Source organism: Eleginops maclovinus, chromosome 14 (assembly GCF_036324505.1).
Source record: "Eleginops maclovinus isolate JMC-PN-2008 ecotype Puerto Natales chromosome 14, JC_Emac_rtc_rv5, whole genome shotgun sequence".
Lineage (NCBI taxonomy): Eukaryota > Metazoa > Chordata > Actinopteri > Perciformes > Eleginopidae > Eleginops > Eleginops maclovinus.
Genome location: NC_086362.1, coordinates 10,875,741 through 10,902,303, shown reverse-complemented (window position 1 = coordinate 10,902,303; position 26,563 = coordinate 10,875,741). Strand labels below are relative to the sequence as shown.

Here is a 26,563-nt window from a genome sequence, read left to right as displayed (position 1 = left end):
ACAAAAATGTTATCTCTATAAGGCATTTAGGAGTTTCTAAAGCTCTTGTTTTCACATTGCCTAGAGTTCATTGATTACAGACAAGAGATTTTATTATGAATCATTTAAGTTTGAAAATCATACGGTGCAATAATTACATTATGGTTTGTTCAAAGTATATGTATTTGGATATATTGAAAATGTAGTTTTTGAAATAGATAACCAGGTTGAAATACCCTACATGAAAACCAATAATTGTGGAAGGGTAAAACATGAATGTATTTCTTTAAAACCATGAGTAAAACACTCTAGTAAAGTACTTTATGTGTTTCTATTTGGAGATAACACAAGCAAAAGATATGGGTGGTGGTTCATGCAGTGCGTTTATTAGCAATGCTACTGACATGATTCCAGGTACGTTAGTCACAAAACCTTTGGATTACATTTTTTAGTTATGTCCCCTCGAAAGATTGTGATTACTTTTAATAGCACTTCAATCGGTACACTGGAAACATTGACTTTAATTAAATGTATTATGTCAACCGAATTCACAAAGCAATGATATTAAGTTAAAATTAAAAAAATATGAGGTTCAACTTAATATTATTGCTTTTAACTAACGTAATACAATTATGTGACATTTTTTGACATAATACATTTAATTAAAGTCAACGTTTCACCTTTTTCAGTGTAAAACTATACGTTTGTAATGCTTGAGAGTACCAAAAGTAATGCTATTGGACAATTAGCTAAAGTCAGCATGCTGATGGTTTGTTGCAGACAACCAAGGACTCCTTTATTTCCTTTAAGAAATAGTTCCTAATTTAAAAAACGGCAAATCCGTTTACCCTGACTTCATGAAGAAGCCATTATCTGATACCCCACAATCGTATTATGGTCAACAAGCATTGCCTGTGAACTGTGAAGCTACCACCGTCTCGTTTTGATTGATGGTCTTTTACCGGGGTCAAGAGCAAACATCCATTCTGTTGTTGGATGCTTTCTCTTTCCTCTACCACTAATGCTTTATCTATAGCTTATTCCTGTGGGGGTGTCACACAGTGAGAGACAGAGAAGTATCAGATTACCTGTTGAGCATGATAATAAAAGCTGTCAGACAACATGTATACCAGTCACATCGCGCCTTCGTCCTAGGGGCTGTGACTGCTAAGGTCATCTAAACTCATTCTCCAAGCTCCATCAGTCTGTTTTCACACCTCTAATGAGTCCCCTTCTGAATGCTTGTTTTTTTCCTGAACAACACCTGAATTTCACACTGATGGACATGCAGAAGCCTGGAGGTAATTTGAGGCTGGGAGTAGGAGTGGGAGGCATGGATGTTTGTGTCTGTACGCTGAAAATGATGCCGCTTTAAATATTATTGTAAGGTAAATTGATCAACACCTTAAGAGCGCGGCTTGGATTGGCATTATCAGGATGTAGTTTTTTTCGGAAAATAAATCAAAACCATTACAGCAGCTTCACGCCTGGTTTATTTCTTATAATCCTAGGCTCATTAGTCATGTACCTGGAGAGAAGCTGGAAATGGGAGGGAGGAAATTGGACCAAATTGAGGTATTTTATTGGTTCTATCTCAAAGGGAAGTATCAAGGGAACCTTTTCACAGTAGAATGTCTTCATACATCAGCTCCATAGGTGACTGGCAGGTCATTTAGTGCTGCTCTCTTCAGGGATGGAAACTAAATGAGTTTTTTTTTTTACATTTCCAGCCCCATCACATGCATCGTAAGAAACGTTATGCTTCTACTCCATCCATCCACCGATTAATAGCACATGTATTCTTTTTATTTCATCATTTTTATTTTCAAAACACATCTTACAATGAGTGCACCCCCTGTCTGCCTAAACTACACAGTTCATCTGTATGCAGCTTCCACAGACAGTCCATTTTGACTGAGGCTATCTATAATTGCAAAGAAGACATAATTACCTTTTTTCCAGGTTTGCCAGTCAAACAGACAAATAGTTTGAATGAATTTTTACTCACACTTATTTTGGAGTTTCAAGATTATCTCATTAAAAAAGAACACTTTATTTTGTGCTACTACAAATACACAGGGAGGCAGGTGTTGACAATTTGAAGATGCATTTGTTTTGCAATTTATAACAAGAAATTCTCAGATCTGATCTATTTTTCAGCTAATTTGTTTTCACAGATAAATCTGTGAAGTACTCCATTTTTTGTCTTGTATATTTAATAGTTCTCTCACTTAAAAAATAACATCTTTTATAAACAAAGACTAGCAATAAGACAGGTTGCATACATAGAGAGTAGCTCAGTAGATTTTTTATCCATACATATGAATATATATATTTTAAATTATTAATTATTATCATTTTTGCGTTTGAGGTGTTAAGCTGTATTTTTCACACACTCTTATTTACTCATACTTTAGCACTCTATAAGTATTATTTTGTTTATATATTCACAGTGAAAAGCTGCAGTTAAATGATACGTTATTTGCTTGTTGGGTGCAGAGCCTTTCGGTGAAAATAGCCAGATAAGTTTTGTTTTTATGGTTAGCCTACCCCCTGCTAGCTTGCGGGGCTACATAACGCTGTCATCTGATTGGTTTGCCATGAAAGGTCTAAGTGGCATCGAGTTCAAAGTTGAACAAATGTGAACTTTGAGTGCAGCACTTGGTGACAATTAAGCACTGCTCTCTCAATAGAACAACAACTCCAATGACAGCGATGAGCCATTTTACTACGAATCATGTGAACGCAGCTTAATAAGTTGCTGTTTAATTTCTCCTTAGCAGCAGAGTAACTTTAGTTCCTACCTAGCATTGTTGCGGGGTGTAACGTGCGCCAAAGTGAAGTACACTGTGATAATTCTCATACTCACTTGATTTATTGCTAGAAGAGTATTGATTCAGAAGATATGAACTTTTCCACTTGTTTCATGTGTTCCCGTCCTGCAATCCCTTTTACTTTTCTATCTCATTTTATATTCAACCTTTTTAATGAATTGCTATTTCTCCATCCCCCTATATCCATTGCATCTGTAATTGATCAGCTCTGTTGCACAAATTGCTTGTATCATCTCCAGTACTTGGTATCTATAGCCTCTCTCTGCAGCTTCAACAGGCGTAGTTTCCCTATGGGGACAATTGAGGTTTCATCTAATCACCTGATCTAATAATGCCGAGAAGTTCAAGTGCTCTAAACAATCCGAGCAAATTGTTGCTTTAAGCCGAACGTCATCCATGTGGAACAAAGATGTTGCTTGTGATGGAGCCGTTGCGATGGCTGTCATTTGTGAACTCTTCCCAGAGGAGGCACTTTCCGCTTTCATTATGTTGATTTAGCTCCGCTCCTTGTGCAGGCTCTTTATTTTCCAACGCTTTGCTCACCAGGCAGGAAGGTGCGACGAAAACAAAAGGAATGTGAGCAGTGGATAAATCAAATATATCAGAAACAATTACAGTCAGCAAAATGTCAGGCCGGGATTAGTCTGCCTAATAACCTGGAAAATGATGTCTGGTTCTACTTGTTATTCATAATGTGCATGTGGACACAGAAACACCTAGACGCTCTAGGAAAACTGTTTTTCAAACAGTGATAGAGCCTGATGAAAAGCTTTGCGGATGATTCCAACTTTTTTTTTGTAGTTTTTGTTATCCTTTCTTTATGCAGTGATGGCCGTGTTTCTTCCTGGTTCTGATTCGATCTACTGTACTTGCCGTAGTTGACGACGCACACACTTTTAAGAAGAAATATAACAACAGCATGCATCAAATAAAGTGGCTAAGCTAATGACTGGAGACTATTGTTATCATAACCATTGAAAAATAAATAGTAATTTAAAACATCAATCAAACAAGGACAGTGCTAATCGAATAATAAAATGAATAGTATCCTTTGTTTATACTGTATCATTAAAGGTCGTTCTATTATAGTATATTGTAAACTCTATAGATATATTCACTATTGACTCTTTACATCAGTATATTTACTGTTTATTTTAATTCTATTTTATTTTTAACTTGTGTGAAATGCTTTAATCACACGGAACCAACTGCAATATTTCCTAATTTGAGATTAAAAAGAAAACATTTTATTGGCTTTTTGTTTTATCAGTGTGATATTTCTACATCAGTGCTTGAATGTCCTTATAAGAATAAAATAACCTTGTTATTTTTCGAGCTAAATGCCTTTAACGAGAATAAGTCTTTGATACTTCCAGCTATATACAGTAGAAATGGATTCCAAGACATGTCCTTAACATTTGCAGTGGTCTCTCACCTCTGTAAGAAGGAGAGGCCTCCTCCATGCTTATACGCACAATTTCCCTTGATGTGAGTTTACTATCTCCTTAGCATGCATAATACATCAGCCCTGAGCTCCTCTCTCAGCATGGTCCCACACACACACACACACACACACACACACACACACACACACACACACACACACACACACACACACACACACACACACACACACACACACACACACACACACACACACACACACACACAGGCCCGAGTACAGTGGAGACATGGCACAAGAACCTATTAATGTTAATAATAGCTACATGTGTATATGTAATCAGAGGGCCGTAAACCCCAAAGTTTTTAGGGCAGAGTAACTTATAAAAAATGCAAAGTCACACTGTGAGGGTCTTATATTTAATACCATGCTGTGGCATCGGGCTGCAATGGGACATGTGGCGTAGCAATTAGCAGCGGACGATTCATGGAGGGGACTACGCCAGAGCTCAAATGGGCTACAATTAAAAGCAGATGCCACTGTAGTTAATGGGGTGTGTATGTGTGTGTGCTTGGGGGTTGCTTGGTTATATTGACAGAAAGATGTGGTGGCGGCTTACGATGGGAACTGGAACTACTTATGCGTTAATCTTGCAGGATCCCCGCTGCCACAGATCAGAGGAGAAGGATACGAAGCCAGACCCCAAGGGGCAAGAGGATCGCTGAGGAGCAGAGATATAAGAAAAGAGCAGGATGCAGGAGAGCGGGGTTACCATGCAGTGTAGAGGAGGTCTTAGTAAGCATAGGAAATGGGAGCCAGGTCGGGAGCATGGTAGGAAATCGCCACATCCTTGCAGAGGTGAGAGGGAAGAAGAGGAGAGAGAAAAGGAGGTGTAAGAGCAGGCTTACTGCAACATGGGAGTGGATGTAAAATAAGGGGATAAGGTGGAAGTGGGAGAAGAAACCACTCGCCACTGGGAGAGATTTGCTGGAAGGTGAGCTAGAAGTGGGCGAGGTAAACTGAGTGAGGAGTATGATGTGGAGGTATCGGTTTCAAGCTGCTTTTAAAGTATTTTTCATGTGAACAATTTTTTTAGTCCTGAGTGAAGAGGAGCTTTTTGAAATGGCATGTCTGCTTGCCACAGCTTTCTGTGAAACCTTAGTATTTTTTTCTGCTTACGGCCCAGGAAATAACGCTAGCCTTGGTAAGCAATTACTCTTAATGATCAATCAAATCAGCACATATAGGCCTTAAGCCCTGAACCCCTGATGTCACCTGGTAAATGCTTTAGTGTAAGAGACTTTAAGTGCTTGAAATGGTAAATAGAAATAGCCAGCACCTTGAGGCGACATCCTGCAGCCTAGATCATATCAACACATGATTTGTTCAATTATTGGGGTCATTCTATGTTTTTTATTGACTTTAATTAACTCATTTTGGGCTATTGCCATACAAAAATTTGATCTATCTGTCAAATAATACATTTAGTCAAATAGCATCTTTAACCAAATGGTAGATGGATTTAAATAACTGTATCATAATGTAAGTTTGCATTCCTCTAACTTCATATGTACCAATTTAAATCCCTAATGATAATGCTTCTATGTCACTTTCACATGCCAGGCTGGGCTTCTGCTGGTAAAACGTGTTTAATTTACAAAAACTATGACTTATGGGTATTTCCCTAAGGCAGAGTTTACAACAATGTGTACAGCACTTAGAGAAAATGTTGAATATGTGTGTGAGACAATCTAGTAGCAATCTAATATTTGAGTGTAGGACGGCCCTAAACCAATCCAAATGTGCCCACTCACCGACTTTTCAAGAATTCGCCTCCAAATCCGTGAGTGTGTCACGTTGGGATTGGGCCAATGATATCAACAGTGTCAAACAGACAGACGATATGATTTGTGATAAACTCGAGGGCAGTAATGCATCATTCTGTTGTCGCCTATTCATTCCAGAGTTCATTCTGAATGCTTATTTATTATTGCGTTACAGCTAGGGTCACACCTCGGGGTGACTGACAATGGACAGCCATGTTTACTGCTAAGTGCCATTAACGCTCCATTGGACTGCATTATGCCCAAGCTATCATTCCGTCCAGCGTCTGACTCATGAAACACATTCTCAGAGGCTGCTCTACCCGACAAAAAATGCTGTTCCAATGAATTAATGACAGAAGGCTCGGGGATAAACCCAACCCTACAGTGATAAGTGAGTATGTGGGAACAGGATGCCAAGAGGTAGGGTAAAGAGAGCGAGAGAAAGTAAGGTTGGAAGAGCGCTGGTTACCGACCCGGAGGGCGGATGCCTCGCCATGGAGAGGAAGGTAGAAAGAGCAACGAGTGAAAGAGAATAAATGTGAAGCTACAAGGAAGTCAAGAGAGATTACCGGTGAGGAATGTGAACGTGAAAGAGGGTAAATCAGTATGAGGATTTCAGACAGGGTGCCATTTGTAAAAGGTTTAAAGGTGTAAGGGTGAGAATGCAGAGGACAAGATAAGGGCAAAGCGGGGAGATTCTGAACCTTCAGTGTCATGACTGTGAGGCGTTTAAAGCATAATCACTCCTGCAGGGACTTGAAACACTTCATTGTAAGTGCATTTGTGTCATGCACTTCCTGTGTTTCCCCTGGCAAACTAGCATCCGGCTAAAGCCCAGTCTCTTTCCCCCTTTTAATTGTGAATTAAAAGCTCCTGGCATCCTCTAGGTAGAGTTTGTTCTCAGCTTTTTGGAATGACTTCTTTGCAGGCCTGCCTATGGTGGTCAACAGGGGCAAAAGCACAACAACGGCCCAAAACACTCACATTAAGAGAAATATGCTGCACTTTCAAAACCTGCAAATATAAAAACACAAATGTGCAAATGAAGAAACATCTTCACCAACTTGACAACACATGTGCAGCATTTAGAAAACCTTTCACCAACATGCGCAGCGTTTACTAAAAGCGCTGCAAACACAAAACGCTGCCAATCTCTAACACTGCAAGAAGCTCAAAGCACAACGGAACAGAAACGGGGACATGCACACAAAAGTAACCCACACAGCTGGGACCGGATTGCTTGCATTTTAAAGTTGGCCAAAAATAACTGTCACGGGAACCGCATCTATGTACATTTGTGTACATTTTGTTGGCTTATTTTAACAATGTGATCATGATTCCTTCCAATATTATTACAGATCTGCTGTAACCTAACTAGCTAACTTAGCTAACATAGTCATTTCATATACTGGCAAAAAAGTGTATAATTATGAAACAGACCAACCCAACGTCAAGAAGCGATCTGGTCCCAGCTGTGTGCACCACTTTTTAGTGTCCCCTGGTTTCTGTCTGTTTTCAGCTTTTTGAAGCATTTTCTGTTTACAGCGTCTTGTTTTTGCATCGCTTTTACTAAATCCTGGGTGTGTTTCGGCAGGTTGTTGTCAAGTTGGCGAAGAGGTTTTCTTTGCATATCTTTTGGCACATTTGTAATTTATATTTGCATCTTTTTTGAAAGTGCACTGCGATTCTCCTAATGTAATTGTTATGGACCTCTGTCGGCCACCATACGCCCCACTGAGGAAATCTAATAAAGAAATGAATGCGCTTATGTGCACAGGTGATTGTTTACCATCCTTTAAATTAGCAATAAATAACCAAATAATTTGTTTCTCTTTGATATTCTATTTCAATCTTCATGAAGGCGTGGGCTCTCACAGTTTGCAAACAGAAGGGATTTGTGTGCTCCATAGGTCAGGTAGCAGGAGAAGTAAATTAGGCGGGGAGAGAGAATGGGCTTTCTTCATGCTCTGGGTGCCTTCGACAGAAAGGTTAATGGCTTTATAAGATTGCAATGACATATTATTGTAAACACCTCCGAGCAAACAAATTATTTGATTGTAATATTGCAGAATGTAGTTGTTGCAGCATGTTGTTAATGGAATATTAAATCCACAGACGTGTATACGTGTGATAACGGCTTGAAGCATGGCACACGTACATGTTTTATGTTTGCATTTTTATATGAGACAATGGGCCTCATGCAGGAAACGATAAACACACAAATGTCCTCTTTTTTCCTTTCATAAACTCGATTTGTCCTCATTTTGTTAGTACCTATTGAATTTTTTTGCTCCTCTGGAGGGCACTCTTCAAGATAAGAAAAACATGTTGTGTCCAGACGTTACAATTTCAATTTGAGGAACATATTTTGTTCTAAATTTTTGAAATAAGCTTGTTTAGTGTGTTTAAGTTGAATTATTTCACAATAAATTACCTCAATATTATTACTGCTAGAGTTCATCTTCTTACAGCTTTTATATCCCCAATTTCTTTGCATCTGTCTCATTTTTGCACAGGGCACAACACCTGCCTTGTGTTTATTTGGCATCGCCTATGCTAATAACAAAAAAAATGAACCTACTTCCGTATTAGATAAATTAGAGACAATATAAGAGAAATGTAAGAGAATATTCAGCATGAAGTCCAATTTATACCTTTTTGTGAATCTTACCTTTCCCTTCTTTTGTCCAGACCGTGCAAATTCTGAGCTGTTGAAAATAAAGGAAAAGAGTGCCAAAGAGTGCCTGAGGCAGGTGTCTGCAGGGACCCAGGACCCCTGGGGGCCACATGAAAGGGCCTCTTGACTGGTCACTTGTGTGTAGAACAGCGCTAATCATGCACAGCCTGATATAATGGGGTTTTGGGGGAATATGATCATACATAAACACAACAGAGGAAATCTCCACAGACCTCCCCCTGGGGCTCCACAGCCACAGTGACCTCAAACACAACATATATCACGACTAGGATGTGTGTGTTTGTAGGGAGGGAATGTGTGTTTTTTCTGTGTTAAGGGAGAGCAAAAGGGACTGTGTGCTACACCATGATACATGGGTTTACTACCATGTGTCCGTGCAGTACATCAGTGACAAACCACAAGGAGTTCTGAGGAAAAGGGATATGTGTGTCTTGGTGTGTGTGGCTCAACTGTCAGGTCTCCCTGGTGGGCCATTACCTCTGATGCTTGGCTAGGATCTATGAAGTGCAGGACATGAACGTTACCCTTGTACACACACACACTCACACACACACACACACACACACACACACACACACACACACACACACACACACACACACACACACACACACACACACACACACACACACACACACACACACACACACACACACACACACACACACACACACAGGCCTTCTCACCTTGGCCTGATGGGATATCACTGGGGGAATGTACATCCACCACCAAAGACAATTTGTCTTGATAGGCGTGATGGTAGCCCCAAAGCAGTCTCTCTTCCCGCCTCACCCGTGTCCATCAGGTAGCTGGATGTGTCCGAGAGTAAAAAGCACAGCGAGCTGACATGATGTTTTGGCTGATTGACGACAGGCTGGCTCCCCACAAGAGTGGAGAGGCAGCCTGTTCCCCTGCCTGCGGTTTGTACAGGGAAGTGAATGAACACTGGCGCATGGATGTTAAACAGTAAATCTTCTCCAAAATGAGATCTGCCTGAGAGCACATGGGCATTCGAGTAGTTCTGGGGGAGATACTCATTATACTTCTGATTAAGTTACTGCATGAAACAAGCTAAGATGGAGCATAAATGAATGTTTTTTATCCTACGAGCTGGGAATTCCTGGCAGGAAACCAGCCCACAAACTATGGATACATGGTTCTGCAGGGCGAGAGTGACGGAGGCAGATGTTTGGTAGTGTTATACGACCCAATAACAAACATGTGGCGCTGCTGCATCCAGAGGAGCAGGTGCTGCCACCACATAGCCATTACCATCTGCAATAATGAGATCAGGGACTCGGCTATGCTGGATGTTAGATGGCCATCACCGCTGAAGTAAAAATAAAATAAATTCATGTACAAGGTTGTAAAATAATAAGCAACCCATCCCTAAAAGTCTGTTCCAAAAGGGACTTATTAATAACTGCGTGTCCTAATCAGATTGTATCATTTTTTATCTCCTTGGGTATCAATATAAAACTCATTTAATACCCCATTTGGCACTCAAAACACTGCTGTGATATTTATCCCTCAGTGATTAACATGTTTAGCCTCATATAGGGATTAGCCAGGCAGAAATAGAGAATTACACGTTGTTGGTGTTGAAAGGGTATACTATGATCGATGGACGGATGCTTCAGGCTGTTGGGTGAATGGGAGAGGGATAGTGGAAAAGGAAAGATGCAGGATGGAGGGATGACTGAGGAGAGGAGGAGGGAAAAAAATGGGCTAGTATCTCTTTAACTTCTTCTGACGTCATGCTGATGCAGATCTGCCGTCTGGATGCGAGCGGATGAGAGGAGGAGAGGGATGCCGCAAAAATGAAATTCAGCAGCACTAATTTCTCACATCTCTCTGCGGGAGAACATGGAGACAAACCGGACGACAGCCTTGGCGGATTAATACCTATTTTACCCATTGAGTGAGTGTCACGGCTACAGATACGGAGGTAAAAGCGACACATTTTTGAGTTGAAAAGCGACCATATTGAGGTCAGAGGAAAGCGTTGCCAAGGCGACCAGCTTGCTAGGGAGGACACTGCGGCGCGCGTCATACACCGGGAACGAGCGTGCGTGCTCGCGAGTGTGCGCACGTGCGCGCGAGACAGCTCTCCGAGGCGGTCACGGCGTCCACAGCAGCATCAGCAGTGGCAGCGGAGGCAGCATCTCTTCACACGAGACTACCAGAACATCCTGCAGTCTGTGCCCGCCGTTACCGACACGAACTGAAGCTAACCGAGGCTTGAATTGGTGCACGGTGGTGTCAATGGTCTCCTGTAGGGGATTTACTGAGGATTTACGACGAAAAACGCTCAAAAACAGAGCCATCGTTGGTCTGCACAGGTGACACCTCCCGGCTGTCAAATCTCCCGAGAGCCTGAAGACACGAGTTGTTTGGGGGTTGTTTTCGGTCGTTAAAGGCCTGAATAAAAAGAGACAATCCGCCTGAAGCTGTCAGCTGAGAATTTAATGAAAATACTGCCGTGCTGGAGAAGACGGGGACTAAGCCGAGCCTGCATGCTCGGACGGGGAATGATACTAATGCCTGCTGTATGTTCTGTGTAATGCGGTAGAGCAGCTTCATTTTTGGTGCCCAGTCTCCACTCATGAAGTCCCACCTGCCGGCCCGGTTGGATTGATAAAGTGCTGTCAAGGTGGTGTAGGTTTTTGTATTTTTTTTCTCTTTTCTGAAACGAGTACTTTTTTGCTCGGTTGACATTTAACCACCGCTGGAGGAAGGTTTAGTGAAGAGGACAAGGAGAAGGAGAAATCTCAGGACGGAAACATAGGGAGTCTGGCGTCCCAGCTGCACCTTGGATCACAAATTAACAGGTAGGCTGAGGTTACACGGTCAACGCTAAATTCTGAGGAGATAATGCTCTGTTAAATCCTGTCTGCATACTTAAAAACGCTGTTTTAATTACACCTCCCTGTGTGCATTTAATTAGCATTTTTAATTGTGTGTGTTTGTGTGTATGCGTGTGAAAGAGACTGTGCTCAAGGGGTGTTTGTGACACCTATTGTGAACAAAACCTTAAGAAATGATCACCAGAATCAACACATTTGGGGCGAAAATTAAATACTGCTTTCATCTTTAACCATCTTCATCCTCTTTATATTTTATTTCGAGATACATGGTGTCAACAGTTGTCCAAAACATGTCTGCAATGTCATTAACAGTTTTTTAGCCAATCTGTTTGATTATGCAATAATGTGTTTGTATGGATGTGTATTTGCTGTGTGTTTCGTCTCAACCTGTTGTGGGTAGTGCTTAATGCAGACGATCTGGTCCTTCACAACACTGAAGATGCATCCCCTGTTCCATTAATGAGAACTTGGACTTGGAGCTCCTCTGGTGGAATGAAAGAGACAGAGGCTGCTATTCACTCAGGCTGAGCTCATTTTCCCATCCTTGTAACATGCAGAATATGTCGCCCATTAATCAAAGAGCATCGCCTGAGATTGCATCAATGCCGCATCAGTCATTGCACACATGGTGATCATTGTGCACTGATTAAATTGTGCATTGTCTGGAATAATAGTGGAATGATTTTGAGTGAAAAGGGTGATTTTTATCAGCAAGCAGGCCTGTTTTGCAGACAGAGCTCACAAAGCTCTCCCTTCAAGTCAAATCATCCTTCAACTTAATATATTTCTTCACTCAATCCTTTTTCTCAGGAAACGCCATGGCCATGAGAACATATTCCCCTAAATGCTCTCCTCCACGCACACACACAGCCTGAAGAATGGGGTGCATTTATATGCTGTGGCGGGTGTTGTGGGGCATTCGGATCGGCAGGGCCTGCTAGATGATAGAATTCAGCAGGGACAAGAAGACCTCTGTTCTTATCTGCGGCGACGAGAAAGGGGAAGGCAGCTCTGCTCATCTCCTCTTCCTCGGTTAAAGCATCTCGCCTGCCCTACATAGCAGATAGTTGCGTCTCTTGGGGAGAAAGCATTTTAATGGAGGCGGGGGTGGGGGGAAAATATGTGACTGTCCTTGTGCTAAATAGATGTTGTCACAGAGGGGTTGTTATTCATCTTGATGGCAGCCGGCTGGAAACTTTGAAGACCTGTAGAGATATTTAAGGTGGAATAAAGGTGGCATGGTAATGCATTGTGCAGAGCGATTGTGTGTGAGAGAGAAATATGTACACACAGAATGGGGTGGGGGGGACATTGTAGGGCATTTCTGCAGCGGTGCAATAAGGTGTGATTCATTTTGAGTCAGTGGCTGATTTACAAAAACAGAAAACAGGTGGCCTTGTCAAGGAGGCTGGTGCCCATTTTTTTTGTGTGTGAGCGCCCTTCATGCACACATTTGTTATTTTTTTGACTGTGTCCCATGCAAATACCCCAGAAAGACATGCATCCTGGGTAAGGTGCTGCAAAGATGGAGGCAGATGGAGCTGAAGCCTGTTGATAGATTGATGGATACTTAACCACGGGTTGCTAGGCAATCACCAATGCAGAATAGTGTTGACAGGATGGGTTTAAATAGCTTCTTTTTTTTTCCACTTTAATAGTCCTTTCTGTTTACTGATACCGCAATCCCTCACTATTGTTCCCATTGGAGAAAAATCAGTGACATCACTGTGTTAGGATGTTGTCTGACTGTGGAGATGGCGTCACTTGCTTCTAGTTTGAGTAGAGGTGTCATCTGCGTGAAAACAATCGTTACCATCATAGCAGCTGACATGGAGAGCAGGAGACTCATCTGATTGGAACCTAGTGAAATTACATGTTTGTTTAGCACACTCCAAATGAGTTAGTGAAAAGCCACACATCCTGAGGGAGGCGCTGTTGTTCGTATCTGCCCCCTGTGACCAGAAGCAGAGGAAGTTAACTATGTGTGTCAGTCAATGCTTTGAAGGTGTCGAAATGTAAATCCAGTCCTGCTGGCATAATTTAATTCCCCCAACAGCAAGAATATGTTTTCCACCTCCCTGCTTACATGAATGTTCCAATGTGAGTGGTTGTATAACTGATGGAATATTGCATAATTGTGGGATTTCTTTAGAAATGGTGACTGAGAGAAGTGTGTTAATGAACACCCAAGAGTGTTCTTCAATACTTTGGCAGTTTCTATACCTGTTGAACTCGAAACAAACAGCTTTGTCCGCTTCTGCAGTTCATAATCAAGCTGATTAAATGGAATAGCTCAACAATGGATGCTCTCTTTATAAAAAACAAGGCTTGGTAATTGACAACACGCTGTTCACAATGGGGAATTTGCCTTCCCTTCCCCCTTGAGCCCCAGTCTCCCCATGTAATCACCCATGTGTTTGTGTCATGTTTTGGCTCTCTTAAATACATTTTTGACTCCCTCCCTCCTTTGCAAGAGACGGTATGCTTTTGGTAACACCTTATATACTCCGCACAAGTCCTTTATTCCTCGTTCGTGTATTCATTTGTTTCTCTTCTCTCTCCATTTGTGGCCTACTCATTTGTTTGGTTCAAAGGGAGCCTGGCTGTGTTTTTTTTTTGTGTGTCGTTGCTATGGCAGCATCTTTTTGAAACGGTAAGCCCCGCAAAGATCTTAATACCTGAATTTTCTTCTGTTTTTTTTAACTGGCCTGTACGTTGTTTTGCCCTTGCATATGGGGGAGTGTATGAGAATGAATCACAAAACAACCTGCATCATGATATTGACTGCTGCAATGTCGAAAATTGCTGGAGGCTGCATTTTTTTCCTTTTATGTTAAAGCCCAGTAAGCAGCGTTCTCTGGTGCTGACATAAAATCGTTACGGCCAAATATTTTATTCCATTTAAAATAAGAAATCTTAGCATTAGCAAGCTTTATTTACTTCAGCTTTTACAGCTTGCAAAACATATCTGAAGAAATATGGGCATTCAAATCACATCAAACTTTATATAAGGTAACTCAAAGTGCTTCCAGTCCAGTTACCAAATGTGTGTTACATTATTGAGGATTGTTCTTGGGGGAAAGTTCCCTCATCTTTGCTCATCCCATCAGCGTGTCTGTTTGGTTGCCATTCTCTGAGAGCGCTGGGGTCCCACAGTCCCTGCACAGTGGCCCATCTCTCTCCTTTTGTCTGAGCATGTTGAATGAGATCTTCTCTCTCTGGGGTGCAACACGAAGACCGGGTGCTTTGGATCCATTACTTGTCTTGAGTTTCTTTCGTCGTCTTCTTTTGCTCTATATTGCAGCATTTCAGCTTTTTTTTTGTGTTGGGCGCCTTATTGTTCCTGGCTTTTATATCTTCCCCTCACACATTTCTTCCTCTGTGTCCTCCGTTTGTCTTCAATCCCACATGTCGCCAGTCAACCCCGAAGCGAACAGCGCTGCTGTGTCCCCCGTCGGCTCGTTAGGGTTAGATGAAGGTCGAACACACTCTGATACCTTTGATTGAAAAAACCTCAAGTTGGCTTCCTAAGTCTCCAGCCAACACCTTCACACTGCCACTCCTCTCGCCTCCCGCTAGAACCTGACTGACCACCGGCCAAGATCAATGAACATTTACTCCTCTTTTCTTCAAACAGATAAAACCCAAAGGAAGACAGAGACGGTGAGAAACCACAAAGAAACGCCAAACTGCTACATCCGCTCTAAAGTTGGACAGTGCAGGAGGTAGGATACAGCTACAATAGAAAAACCTGAAAGGATTAAAACCACTGTTGAGTGATTTTTGAGCAAGTAATACCATTCATAATAGAGGTGTAAAGCTACAACAGGATTTCATGCATCTGTGTTGCAGAGTCTGCCCTGAATAGAAAGTGGGATACAGATTTGATGGAATCAACAGCACTAGAGTCAGCAACAGCCAGGATTAAATACATCCTGCTTTCTGGCCAATCAGATTGACTGACAGTCAGAATCCATGTTGCTCTGAGCAGTGCGGCTGATCCCTCTGGCAAACTGAGAGACTTCCCTGGATTTCTCTCTTGCGTCCATGGGAATTTTCACCTGTGTGCTCTGTTTTTTGCCCTTAATACCTCAATGCAATCCCTCCCATAGTCAAGGGATTTCATGCACAAATCTCACTGCAACAATTTTGGAGATTAATGTGTTTTGTCCCCCCCCCCTCCATGTCATTCATTACAGTCCATGCTGTCTCTACCACACACACACACACACACACACACACACACACACACACACACACACACACACACACACACACACACACACACACACACACACAGCACTGCAGTGAATCTCTCTCTCGGTTACATTTCGCCATCGATGGGGACGCAAAGAGATTGAGTGAGTTATGGTATTGACAACATCTCAAGGTCAGGAGTAGCCACATCCTCGCAAGTACCCCTTAGTAAACCCTCAGCATCGCAAACAAGCCGCGGGTCAACGGGTCCAGAGACGGGCAGGTAGGCAGGAAGTATTCCCGCCCCTCGTACCCCAGACACATACAGATGGAGGAGAACAGGATGTGCCTTGATCCTTAAAGTGTTGTCACAAAGAGTGGAGGTAGAACAACCAGGAAGTGTTTCAGCAAAGCAAGCCGTAAATTAGTTGACTGTACAACCGGGAGAGTGGGAGAGGTATGACACAACATTACAATACCACCATCTCTATTTGGCACTCTTACATCTGCTCCATTCTACCTCCTCCCCTGCTGCTGCACGCACATTAGTATGGGCTGACACACCACCACACATATTAGTATGAGCTGTCAGCCGGAGCCCTAACAACTAGCTGGAGAAAGACTGGTGGAATTGTAATGCTTGGCAAAGGAAGAAGCGGCAGTAGTCGGCTGTGTTGGCCAACATGCTGGAGTGTTATCACCGTGGCTGCACTGGATAATGATGAGGGTTGTTATAAAACACACATCTTTCCCCTCTTTTGCTGGTGTGTGCTGGTGCCTCTGTCAAACATAATGAGCCCTCCGTGGCGGAATAGCCAGTGGCTTTCCCGCAGTACAGGCTAGACCCTTATCCATTTGATGTCCATCTGTGTGCATGAGTTGCGTTGGATTGCAGTGGTTGGGTTTAGGGATGGCCAGAGCTGGCGGCTAATAGCAACACTTGAGGACGAAGTGTTACTGCTGTCCATCTCCCACGGGTGACTGTTCTGCCTGTTGGAGTTTGGGATTAGCAGCAACATAGTCCCTACCTCCCGGACTGCTATGAAATCTATTGCAAAGGAGGGGAAGTGTTGGTTGCATGCATGCGTGAAAAGTTGCAACTTCAATTACATTCTAAGAATTGAGCCTGGACCTCTTCACCTCTAAATTAATGGAGGATTTCAAGTATTTCTGTATGCCGTCTGGCTCCAGTTGATGCATTGTTAGGCTGCTGGGCTTCAGCTGTCATGATGGCGTCCTCTAATGAAAGAATAAGCCTACGTAGTGAATTAGGATGTCTCTTCCTTGACAGGCTCTTCCTAGTTTCTTGCGTTGTTTGTGTGTACGTGCGGGAGTGTGTGTTAGGGACGAGAGCGAAAGCGCGACAGTGATGAATGATCACCAGAATGGCAGCTTTACACTTTCGCGCCCGATGATGCCAAGCAGGCAATGATGGTCGCTGTTATTGTCACAATCAGCAAAGAAAACACTAACCCGCGGTATGCACAGGGACACACACACATCCCCACTCACAACATCGTATGGTTCTTTCATTTGTCTGATTAAAGACACCTTCTCTTGGTTTTTCTGTCATTATTTAAGGATGCGGCATGAGCATCCTTCATAGTAAACAATGCGTTTCGGTTGAATCATTCATCAGTGGATCTTTACACTGTCTCTCAAGGCTAAAGCCATTCCTCTGATGACAAATGGGAGCAGGAAAGCGGGGCTTTATTTCAATCTGTGGGGATCACTCTGGGGACAAACACCCTGAATGAGCAGATTTCTGTGGACTTTACTTGTACAGGTAGCAGCTCACAGCACCGGGGACATAAATGTCAGTGTTCTGACTCGCACTGAACTTTATTGAGTGCACTTATCTGCTACCCTCAGGCTACACTATCTTGGTGAAAATGACTCATCTTCCCTCTGCTGTGCCCTTCAGATGTCCCCTCTGTAAGTCTGGAATTTACTGAGAGAGGGAAAAGGATTTTAGGTTCACAAGTTTGAGATTTTTTAGAGGCAAGAGGGATCACAATGAGTATATACAAGAAATACAAGTAATGGAGTCTTGGATTATAAAAGTAAAAGGGACAGGAATATATAGGTGAAAAATATAGAGTGAAAAGCTCCCCATTACAGCAAGAAAGATAAGGCTTTGTCACCTTAATTAGCCAGGGTAAGGGAGCGTAACCTTGATCGCATGCTAGTGCTAACAGCTAATGAGTGGTGAGATTGCCTTGCTGGGATGTGTTAACGTGTATTGATGGCGGAACGTGGTCAGGTGGGGGTGTTTCTGCAGAGATGAAGACCTGGGAAAGAAAGCAACCTGGAGCTCCCCCGGTGCTTACATGAAACAATCTCTTTCCGTTTGGGTTTAAACTCCAGAGACTTGGAAATAAGAAGGGGGATAGGAGAAGGGGGCGGCAATTTAGAAGGCGGCGAGTCAGCAGGATTTTCTGGCCCTGGTTCTCTCAGTGCCTCTTTTTCTCTCTCGTTTTTGTGGAGAGTAAACACATTTCAAAGGATGAGCTCTATCCCTCTCGCTGGAGAACGTGCTTCACATTCTTTAAGACAGAATAGCTGGATGTGGGTTGTGTAAGTGCGGCTGATGCGTTTGCTTGACACGTTTTTGCCTCCTTTCGAGATTTTTTTGACGAGTAAATATCAGAATTGATTTTCCAAAGGTCTCTGGAAGACTGGCCCATGGATTGCATTCTTGACATCTTATTTTGCACGACTTTGACAAATCTGAAGAGGTGGAGTAGTATCGATTCCAGTAGGTGAGCCGATAGCTCACCGTCATCACTAACATGGAGTTATTCTCATGAGAGAATTATTGGATGGTCCCAGGCAATGTCGTTAAGCACACGAGGGAATCTGGCTTTTATCTTCACATCCTGCCAAAATCTGATCACCTCACCCATTGTCACCCCGTCCCTAACATCCACCCTTTTGCCCTTTCATTCCTCCCTCTTTCTTTTCAGCCACTGACCACTCAGGCCAGCCTCTCCATTTTCTCCTCTCCACTTAATTAACCCATTGATCAGGATGCTCATAAATTAGTCTTTGGAGAGGCCCTCATAGCGCACTTTTCCCCTCCTTTCTCACCCCTCCAACCAGAACCATTTGATCATTGGCCACACTGCTCCAAACCAGGTCCCCGGGCCGATCTAAGCCTCAGTTGTGTCTTCATCTGAAGCCAAATGTATTTTTCCCATTCCGCTGCTCATAGATTTATACCAGAATGGCCAAAGCTGGAGAGCGTGGAAAGTGGAATTAAGGCAAGTGGGGAGCAGGGAGTTGGAGGTCAATACTCCTCTTGTACAACTCCTCAATTCATTAGACTCGCATAGCTCAACCTTTTCATGGCACCCCCCTTGAGTCTGTAATGTTTTCGGCTTCCTTCCGTCTCTCTCTTTGCTCCCTGTCTGACCCGTTGTCCAGAGAAGGGTACTGGGTCCCTTGCTCAGAGATTTGCCCAATTAGCGGGATCTCGGAGATCATTATGGAGGGGGGTCATTATAACAGCCCCTTCACAACCTCCTCTTGACCATTTCTTTCATTTCGGTCCTGACTCTTTTTCCTGTTGACATCGCTTGAAAAGGCCTTAATAAGTTCCGTCCTATCTTCTTTCTCCATCACAACCTCATTGTTCTTCAAGCCCACTCTTTGCCTTTTATTACTATTCCATCATTAGCCGTTTCTCCCTGACTCTCCTCCTGTGCTACTCTCCCTCTACACTTACAGTCCCTTCACCCTTACACCCCTCGGTAATGTTTTATCCTTGACTCATGGTGCGTTTCACCCTTTGCACCCTGTCTAGTTTTCATCCTCGCCTAACGGAGTGTTTAGGGGTGCTAAATGGATCCGAACCGGGAACATATGTTATCTACTGTGCAATTCGGGGTGGGTGGATTTGATTTAAAGGCTTGGCTCAGTGGGACATGATTCATTCATATCCCCCAGGTTTCCTGCTATAGGGCCACAGCCAAGGATTGAAATTTTAACTCAGCCAGAAGTGATGGGTGTGCTTGTGGAAGTCTGTTAAATATAGAATGCTTTGGCAATCTGCTGAGGGGGAATGCATAAGAGAAATGTTTTCTGTTAACAGTGTAGTGAAAAGAACTTTGTCACAATAAAGCTCACATTGGGTAGCGCCTGTGTGGCACAGGGGAAATATACGTACTTATACTCACCACCTTTGAGTTGGGTTTGCTTCTAGGCTGCAGTGCTTCCAGCTACATTTGGTGCTTCATCAACACCTTTGGCCAAATGGGAGGGGAGTTGTTCAGGGTATATTCGCAGCAGTACAGTAAAGGATCTAAAAGAGCCTCTATGGACCCTTCTTTAGTATCAACATTGGGTCCCATTTCGATAGGACGAAGAAGTGACAAGGTTCTCATACTTTTTCAGTGGTTTTATTAGTACTTCATGAACATTTTGCATTTTTTGTTGGGTTTGATAGCCCTTTCAACCTTGGCAATTGCTCCCTTTGTTCCTTCTGAATGGATGGCTCTAACAATAGTAATAAAAGCGAGCAGGAGATAGTACAATCCCTTGTGGCCTTCTGCAAATAATAAAAAAAAAAAGACACGAAAGACAGTGAACATTCAAAGGTACACTAATGCCTACAGGGCGAAGCAGAGCTGAGCATGCCCGGGGGGTCGAATAGATTCCTTTCTGCTCATGAAGTCTGCTACTGTTGCTCAGGCTTGAGGGGAAAGGGTTCTGCATTAGATGTTATTGCCATGTATGTCTTTAGAGATCACCGTAATTGGGTCTGCCATGGGTCACCTATCCATATTTACTTTTTTTTTTTTTTAAATATGCAATGGGGAAACAACTGATTTTCCTATCATGGAGGCAGAAGCACAATGCCTTGTATTACCCTTTATTAATATTTAGACTTTTGACATGTGATTGACAGCCTGAAGTTTTGTGGAGGTGAGTCCTCATTGCTGTATAACCACGTTTCGTTTAGACTGCTGACTTCTATATGCCTAAATGGCTCTCTTGGTTCAGCCTGGCACGCGCTACATGGAAGGACACACACATGGAGGTTCACTAGCCTCAGGCACATCTCACTATAGCTGTCACCACGGCATACAAGCAAATATGTTTCTGGCAATAATCCGATCTGCCAAGTGCCCTCTCTAACACACAAGTCTTCTCTGTATAACAGTTATATTGCTATTACATTTACTCTTGTCAGAGCCAGGCTTCAAGGTCAGTCATGACATACAGGGATTTAGAGTCAGAGCTGAGCGGAGAACAAGTTAAACATTTCGGTTTTAGGCATTAGAGCGAAAAAGATTCCCAGGTATTCTACAAGTCAAGGTCAGAGATAACACTATCACATTTGGCTGGGTGGGGATATTAAACACCATCACAACTTCATCTCCGGAGTGACATAGGCTACAGAGATTAGCATGCCTGTCAGCATATTTATGCACGATGTTATAAAAAAATCCTTTGTTCATTGTACTATTTACCGCAGCACGGACAATAAGCTGTATCACATTTACAGCCAGCCTTTTCATCACCTGTGTAATATCGATGGAAATACAATATTCTACATTTTCACCAATTCATATCTCTGCAGACTCCCCCAGGGATTTGAACCCCCATAAAAGCAAAATACTATACCTTTTATTACTCTCACAGTTTTGCAATGTATGTCTCGTATAGCATATTCATTTTACAGTAAATCATGTTAGTAGTGTGAAATCCATCCAGAAAGCATGGCAGTGTGTTATTTAGTTTAACCCTTCAATTCAGCATGTAAACTTGGCAGTAGGTGGAATTTGTGAATTTAATAGCATTTAATACAAATTCAAGCTGTATATTCAACTCGAGACCTATAAAAAAAAAAACCTGGATTTGAAGAATGATCTTGAATAGTTCCCTGTGATTATAGAATAGCATTGCTGAATTAATTTGCAGATACAATTCATTTAAATCATCCACATTTTGGAGTATTTGGTGTCCTAAAAAGTGGATGGATAAGACTTTGAAAGAACAAAACATACTGAAAAATTACCTTTAAAACCCCTTACATATTGTACTTTTCATACCTTCGCACTGCTAGAGGATTCATGAAGAGCTTATCTCCAATAAGGCCTTATATAACTTGTAAGCTATAGAGAACCTGTTTCCTTAAAACCGTTGCCTTCCATCCACTGTACCCTAATCCCACCATTATCCTTAACCTGAAAGCAGTAAGGTGGTGGTAAATTATGACTTGCAGCGAGTCATCCTCATAAATCTCCATTCAGCTGACACTAGCCTGCATACCCCGGCTGTAAGTACCCAGCATCAGACGTGGGGGGACGGGCTTTTTTTATTGCAGTCTCATATCACATATTTGAGAAGATCCATACTCAATGCGTATGGAGCCATATTGTTGAAGTAGCATTGGCTATTTGATGTTTTATCTAGTTGTATTTAAGCATTTTATTGCTTAAAAAGAGTCAAATCATTGCATTCCACCAGTAATTCAGGTAGATAGACTCCCCTGCTGGCACTGCTCCTCGTGTTGAACACCGACACAGTAAATCCGAACCAACACCCAGTCTATCATGTTATCTCAGACTGATGCATGATGGGTACAGACCCTGGCACAAAGCAGAAGTCATCCTTCACTCGGCTGCCTGTGTCTGTGATGGAGTAGGTGCCGCTTCGCAGGACTATTGGCGGCTCTTTGCGTCACATTACGGAAGACAACCGGAGCACCATCCGCATATAAACAGCTTCTCTCCATCGAGAAGCAAAGGAAAGCGTCCCAGAGAGATAAATGTGAAGGGAGAGGAAAACAAATGGAGTTTCTAATCCAAACGGGCATCATTTGCATTTGTATGTAAGTATGAAACAACTTCCATACCATACACAAGTACTAAGCATACAACATGGCTAACAATAACAACTACACACCACTTTGTGCTCAAACCTGCATGTTGTAATGTCACAGCATTTCAAAGTGCTTGTACCATCCCAGCACTAACATCGTGCCGCCTTTCGGGAGCATAGTGAGTTATATTTGACTAAACACAAAGCGGTGCTCGCGCAACATACACACACATAATTACATCATGCAAGATCATTTGAGAATTTGTGAGAAAGAAATGTACAGTAAATGTATGCAGACTCACCGAGCATGTTCAACCACGGTCTGCACACATTAAACTCACTCGAGCGTGGACGTGTATCAAATCACCGTACACGTACGCATGATCGCGCCCGCACACACACACACACACACACACACACACACACACACACACACACACACACACACACACACACACACACACACACACACACACACACACACAGACGACACTCAGCATAAGCACTGACACCTGTCAACCACAAATGCTACACAGATCCCACATACGCAATCTCTTCCTAAGTGGTTCAGTCGAGTTTTTGCTTCGATCTTCTTACCGCTCCGTGGCATAAATGTCACATCGATGGCTGGCTCGCCAATCTCTTAAACGACGCGCACTGACACCATTACATCTCGTTATCTTTGTCTTCACTAAAACGCGGTCCTGAAAAGATGGCGTAAGTATCCTGCTCTATCAAAACAGACAAGTCAGGGCTTCTACTTGATGTGAGGCAAAGTGTTATAATACCTACGCATCAATCTGGTCGTCTTTAGTACTTTCAGTCTGTAGCACTTCAATCTCCATTAATAGGAACTGTGTCATATTCATATACTATAGCACAAAGGAGATGGTATCAGTGACAGCGTTGGTTGCTGTTCGACACATTTGAATAAGACATTTTCCTGGCAATGACACTGGGCAGTCATGCCAATATTGTCTGTTTCCCTCAGGAGCATAAATAGAGGAAGCACGGCATTATTAGAGAACCACACAACCTGTTAAAAGACAGTTCAAATGGATTGTGTGTTGCCGATAATGGAACTATTGAGAGATTGCTGTTAGCATTTTGCCTCTTTCAGCGTTGATTTTCTTTAAGTGCACCGACTAGTATTTTTAGTTAACGTAGGCTACACCTTTACATCTTTATCTGCAAGTAAATGCAGCGAGGGACCATTCCCCATGATTGAGGCACTTGTACAATAAGAAAACTAAATGGGATCTTGCCCATAATTGAACTATTGAGAGATCGCTGTTAGCATTCCATTCCCTTTCAGCGTTGATTTTCTTTAAGTGCACCGAACAGTATTCTTAGTCAACTAAACTCTGGCCAAATGGGCACTTTCTGTCGGGACTTTTGTTAGCATTCTGCCTTCTAACAGTGAAAACTGGCTTTGACCATGAGTGTTTTCTTTCACTAACTTTGATAAAGTTGTGTTTTTTGCCTGAAAGAAGCCAACCCTAACCCTTGGCACTTACTAGTTTAAACTCCAAGGTAATACAAGGAATTGTATTTAGTCAGAACTCCTTGTGATGATAGAAAGACAATAATTAGGAATAAATTGAGCTGTATGTGTTCAAAGCTTCTTTTTTCATTCATTCATCTAATGCACACACACACACACACACACACACACACACACTACACACTCATAAACACACACAAAGGGGCTCAGCTCTCCCTAACTTCCCGATCCATTTCTCCTCTTCTTCTTCTTCCCCCCTGCTCCTCTCTGTGTGGTCCCTCCACTTCCAGTTATGTAAGGCTCCAAAGCAGGTGTTTGGGAGAGATTGAGTTTTTCCAGGCTATTTCTGGGCACAGGTGGACATGGAGAGTCAAAGCAACACATCTACACTCCCCAGACGATCCTTCCAATCGAGAGCCCAGATGTTTCAGCTGTGGCAGGAATAGACCCGTGTGTGTACTGTACATTTAGGTGCAGAAGAAAACCGCTAGCGCCAGGCGGCAAAACAATATCTGCACACACAAATCACATCCATCTTGCACTGCCATGACACCGGTTTAAAAGCCTCAGGCCGGGATATCTAACCTTTTCGGAGCATATACATTTTGCTCCATCATACATGCTTTCTTAACTGCCATACGGGGAAAGATAAACATCCCGGAGGCTGCATCTTTATCTGCAGGTAAATGCAGCGAGGGACCATTCCCTCATGATTGCGGCACTCGTCCGATAAGAAAACAAAATGGGATCTGAAGCGCGACACAGAGCCTCGGCCATGAAACATCCCGGCAGTATACGTGTGTATATTCAGCGAACGGCATGTGTAGATTACAGCCCCTGTTGCTATGATAACGTTGGCTTTTAGAGAATGACTCGCAGCCTGACTGATGCCGCCGCTCCCGATGTAAAGGATTATCCCATTACTGAGACCTGGGCATTAGCACTCAGTCACTCACCTCAGGGAATGACGGAGGGACTGAAAAGGGACAGGAGGAGGGGGGGAGAGCGGAGAGAAAACGGAATGACGTGTGATGGGGTTTTTGCGGTTGGGGGAAAAAAGATGTGAAGAGTTGGCTGAAAGGGAGGAAGGAAAAGTGGAAGTGATGGAGAAGGGAATGAGAGGGATGTAGAAGGGAGGGAGGGGGCATAAAAGGAAGGGTTGAAAGAGTGGAGACTGCTGCATGGATGGAAATAGAAAAAAGGGGCAAGAAGAAGAAGCAGCCGCGGCAAGACAGGACATTACAAGGAGGGGGGGAGAAGGCTGGAACACCGGATAAAAGCCGATGATGAAGATTTGATAGTGTGGCTGTGAAGAGATAGAGTGCATTAGGGAACAAAACCATGAATGATGCATCAAAGAAAGGACTGTTTGAGTTATTGGGGCTGCAAGCGGGAGCGGGGCAAGAACAAGGCTGGTTTGAAAGGAGGATTTTTTTTATAAAAAGGGAAGAGAAAGACGATTGGCAACAAAAGAGAAATGGAGGATTACTGCGGTTGGCAGTGAGATGGAGAAAAGATGGAATGAAGGGGAAAACCGACAGGAGTTATTCCTGGAACAGTGTAGCAGGAGGAGGGAAATAGATGAATAAGGGGGGAGGGGGGGGTGAATAAAGAAGGTGATGTGTATTTGAGGAGGAGGGCTAAAGGGGGGAATGTAAGAAACTGGAGAACATGGCAACAGAGAAATAAAGAGGAAAAGGCTGATGAAAAGAGAGGACAGGTCATTATTCTGTCAACCTCTCCCCCCCTGCATTGATCCCAGGATCTGACTTGCCGATACACACACACACACACACACACACGCTCACACACAGGGGCAATAGACGTTGAACCTGCATTGATTTGATTGGGCTCCTGTCTGTTCCGGTGTTGGCCTGTTGTTTACGAGTTCTGTGCACAGTACATCAGCACACACACTCACACACTCGTACATACAGCACTGTGGTTTACAGCTTGGATCCAGTGTTGCCCTTGAGTGTGTCCAAACACAACCTTCTATCAGCCATACTGAATCTATAGATTTAGGACTCTTATTCTGTAAATCTGACAAATACAAGGACAGTAAACCGACGGACAAACAAACAAAAGATTACTGATAGCCTGGGTTTTATGCGAGTCCCTTTCCGAGCACAGCGTCGGCTCTCTTATGTAACTCATTGTTAACTATCCTATATACACATGCCGTTTCTTTGAAACAGGGAGTTCATTCATGGTATCCTATTTGTCTTGGTTTTTCTTTTTTCACATCTTCATGGCAGTTGACCATGAACTGTTGTTTCTGCCTTGTTGTCAGAACCATCACAGCCCTAGCTTTTAGTATACTAGCTTTACCTGTACACCTGTTATATTTCAAATGACATGATGGGTTGGTGGCATTGGGGTCGACTACCTTTGGAGATATCATTGCGATTTCTTTGCGTTACTTAAT

At 42.9% G+C, this 26,563-nt stretch overlaps 1 protein-coding gene across 1 annotated transcript in view; it reads left to right on the top strand.

The window, feature by feature from the left end:
- Nucleotides 1-10,927: 10,927 nt before the first annotated feature.
- Nucleotides 10,928-26,563, top strand: part of nlgn2a (neuroligin 2a) — a 168,654-nt gene continuing 153,018 nt past the window's right edge. The window contains exon 1 of the mRNA XM_063900657.1: nt 10,928-11,570. The gene's annotated coding sequence lies outside the window, so the exon portion shown is untranslated. The remainder of the gene's footprint in view (nt 11,571-26,563) is intronic.